Below are 3833 nucleotides of genomic sequence, written 5' to 3'. Positions count from 1 at the left end.
AGAGGGAGAAAAACGAGGGTAAGTACCGTTAGCACGTACTTGCGAGACAAGACCAGCTATGCTCGCTGGTGGGCGGTGTAAACTTCGCCCGGCTATATGTGGAGTTTAGCGGCAGCAAAGCACTATCCAATAGAGACACGCTACAACATCCGTCTAATAGAGAAGATGAGAGAGCGCATATTCTAGCAGTTCTATACTCTGCAAACAACAAACAAAAGGTAGGGCGAGGAGGTGTATCTCGGACATATAGGTAACAGGTGGATAGGACACGTGACACAACAGAATCGCAACATAAGGATAGCAATAGATCAAAAGAGCATGTAAAAGTAAAATAGGTGAAGGGGTGGGCTCGCCTGTCAGATCAGAGGTAGAAGCACCGACACGATCCTCCAGGGGGAACTCGTACTCCTGCTCGTACTGCTCTGCGTCGGCGTCTACTCGAGAAGAACCAAATAGTACATACAAGGAAAGTATAGCACCAATCAATACAAGTAGATGCAATGCGCAATATGATGCACGATGACATGGCAAGATGATTTGTGCAAGGCAAAATTAAGTGGGGTGCTCATAATTCACATGAAATGATAAGCACCCTCACATATAGTTTTTGTTCATGTTGCATATTTAATTTGGACAATTCAGAGATGATGCCAATGATGCATGACAAATTCAGATTTGAAATCCTCACATTTTTCTGACGAAAATGGATATATCATTTGTTGAATTTGGAATTGTAAAATTGAAGATATGAATTATGCAACAATAATCAAGTTTAGTCCAGATTTGAAATTGACACAATTTTAGTTGTTCAAAAGTTGAAACAAATTACATGGTTGGAAAGAGCATGTTTTTCTGATCGAAATGGACATATGGTTTGTCCAAATCGGATTTGTAAAAGTGCAGTTTTATATACTTTGAAAAGTATCCAGATTTCAAAATTTTGAGAAACAAACAAAAAAAACAAAAAGGGGGGGTTTGGGTTTAACGCGCCCAAGGGGATTTGCACCCAGGGCTGCGCGCGTGAGGGAGCAGGGTGGTAGCCAGTGTGCTGCTGCTCGAGATTTGTACAAATACAGGTTTCAGACGATATATAGACTACAGGCGAGTTAACTGAATTTTGAACACTAAAACTGAAGAAGTGACAGCTGCAGTTTTCTGTAGACGTGTTTCTGCACGAAACTTAAAGCGACGAGAACAAGAGCTCTGTGCAGATCTAGATGGGACTTCGATGTAGTTGAGCAAGAGGGATGTGGGTAGATTGCAACGGGACATATCTGAGTGGAAACGGAGCAGCGTGGCGCCGGCGATGATCATCGGGAGATGTGGCCGTGTCACGGTGAACAGATCTGAAAACTGGAAAACGTTTTCTGGACAGATTTTCGAACGAAGATGGCGTCGTCTACAGGAAACGAAATTGGTCGCTTCCAAAACGTAAATTGTAGCCCACACTCTCAGCTTTCCAACGGTGTGAAGTACGCGCGCTGGAGTGGAGTAGATCGCCGGAAAAGATCGTCGGAAATAGCCACCTCGAAACAGAAAAACTGGAACCGTTTGTTTCGTTTTATCGGTTCGATCTCGCTCAGATCTTCGCACATGTGATGGAGCAGCGACATAGAGACATGCAGGGGAGATGTAGGAAGGAAGGCTGCTCACCCTGGGTGGCTGAGGCGAGGTGGAGGAGGCGAGGAAGGGCTGCCGGAGAGGTAGCAGAAAGGTGGCGCGCTCGACGGACTCCGGGAAGAAGACGCCGACGGCGCGGATGATTCCGAGGAGAACTTGGCGTCCCCTGGTCCGTGAAGTAGACCAGGACGAAGACGGCGACGCAGCGGTTCGATTCCCGCGGTCAGGTGAGGTCGCCGGCGTCCATGGCGACAACGGCGGTCGACGAAGCTCCGGGTCAAAACCCTCTTGTTTGCTTACGGAGAGGTGGAGGAAGAGATGGAGCGGCGCGGCGCGGGCGAGGAAGAGTGGCTAGGGTTTGGCTCGGTCTCCTGGTGTATAAAGGAGGGGAAGAAGGGCAGGTGGCTTGCATCGGAAGAGAGGAGAAGATCATGTGGTGGTTAGCTGGTTCGTACGACGAGGAAGACGACGTACCCTCTCCACACGTTGGAGTTGGGCCAGGGAAGGAGGGAAGATGGTGGGCTGCTCCGGTTGGGCTGCTGGGTTAGATTAGAATATGCTTCTCCCTCTCTTTTATGAATTCTGATTTTATTTTGTTTTCAACTAAAACCAATTTGTATATTTTGATAGCAGATGTTGTTTGAGAAAAAGAAAGAGAGGAAAGAGTATGAGGAGATTCCACCATATCACATATGATGGTAAGAGAAAATTAAAAGAAGGGTTGCACATAGGGTTTGAAAAGAAGAGATGGTTTGAGGTGACACCAAATTATAGAAAAATTTGGCATGACCTATGTGTATAAGGTTAAAGAGGGAGAGAGATGGAGTTGTGCTTTTCTTGGAACATCACAAGAGGAGGGGATGAACCAAGAGGGAGGAAGAAAGAAGAAAAACAAGCAAACCAAAGAAAACCAAGAACAAATGCAATTTATAAAAGCCAAGGTGGTTATATGCATGTATGCAACATGATGACATGAACAAAATGCAAGAAAAGAACAAAGGGGTCTATGTATTACTCTTGGGATGTTACAGTGGACTTCCCTGTAACCGGATCCAGATGGGCCAGGTAGGGCATGTCTCTGTACTCCTCATAGGTTTGCGGAGCGCGGGATCCGGCAGCAGTGACCTCGGAGGTATGCTGCTGACCCCTGCCGGCTCCGCCTCCGCGTCCGCGTCCTCTTCCGCCTCCTGGACCTCCGCGTTGAAACGCCATGGCGACCATCTCGGATCCGCCACTCTTACGGTCATCGTGGTTCTTGCGCTTATGGCAGTGCCGCCGTTGTCACGGTTCTTCTTTTGTTGATGCGGGGGATTCTTTGTAGGCTGCGAGATCACCGCCTGCGTCGTCATCGGCGGCAGTGTGATCGCTAGCGATGGTGATCATGTCATCCAACGTCAGTTTATTTGCATTGACCAAGCAAGTTAGCTTGTGTCGCAGCAATCCTCCTCGCTGCAAGCCCCCAATGAAAGCGTGCATTGCTGTGCGGTTGTCGACGTTCTCGCACTCGTTTCTGCATGCCAACCATCGGGTGAGGAAGTTCCTCGATGTTTCGCCCTTCTTCTGGATGCATGCCTGTAGGTCGCTTGTTGTGGCAGGTCTCTTGTAGGTGCCCCTGAAGTGTTTCTCAAAAGCGTTCTTCTGGGTCGAACCGGCAAAAGATGGAGTTCTTCTCGAGGTCACCGAGCAGGATCCGGGCTGGACCTACAAGGTACAAGCTGGAGCATGCGGCGGCGATGTTAGGGGTTCCTCCGGCGAAGGTTACAAGATTGTAGTAATCCTCAATCCGGTGTATCCGGCCTTTCGGTGCCATCATAATGCTTCAGATTTCCGGGTAGCTTGAGGTTCATCCTTGGCTTTGGTTCCTCTCGAATCATCCTGCCAAAGCACTTCGGCGCAATGTAATCGGTTACGTACTCGTTAAGGCGGTCCGCGCGTCGCGCGAGCCGTGGCGAGAGACTTTGTGCGAGAGCGAGATCTCCGGCCATTGCCTCCGCCTCCACCTCCGCCGCCACCGCTAGGTGATGGTGAGGGAGACCTGCGAGGGGGGCGGTCTGACTTGTTGCTTCCGCCATCGGACTCTCCTCGGCCTTCCCGGTGCGCTCCGGCTCCTGTGGCTGCCTTCGCCTTGGCGCTGGCTGCCCTGGTCGTTCCGGCGAGGCTCCGGGTCACGGCTCCGGCGAGGCTCTGGGTCGCGGCTCCGGCGAGGTTCTGGA

At 50.1% G+C, this 3833-nt stretch overlaps 1 long non-coding RNA gene across 1 annotated transcript; it reads right to left on the bottom strand.

The window, feature by feature from the left end:
- Nucleotides 1-264: 264 nt before the first annotated feature.
- LOC139831151 (uncharacterized) lies at nucleotides 265-1982 on the bottom strand. The gene is made up of 2 exons (XR_011745835.1): nucleotides 1654-1982; nucleotides 265-434 (listed from the first exon to the last, which is right to left on the bottom strand). It is a non-coding gene; the product is annotated as an uncharacterized lncRNA (long non-coding RNA).
- Between the last annotated feature and the right edge of the window lie 1851 nt (nucleotides 1983-3833).

Source organism: Lolium perenne, chromosome 5, assembly GCF_019359855.2.
Source record: "Lolium perenne isolate Kyuss_39 chromosome 5, Kyuss_2.0, whole genome shotgun sequence".
Lineage (NCBI taxonomy): Eukaryota > Viridiplantae > Streptophyta > Magnoliopsida > Poales > Poaceae > Lolium > Lolium perenne.
The sequence above is the reverse complement of the archived record's forward strand: the minus strand, read 5'-3'. Positions and strand labels throughout refer to the sequence as shown.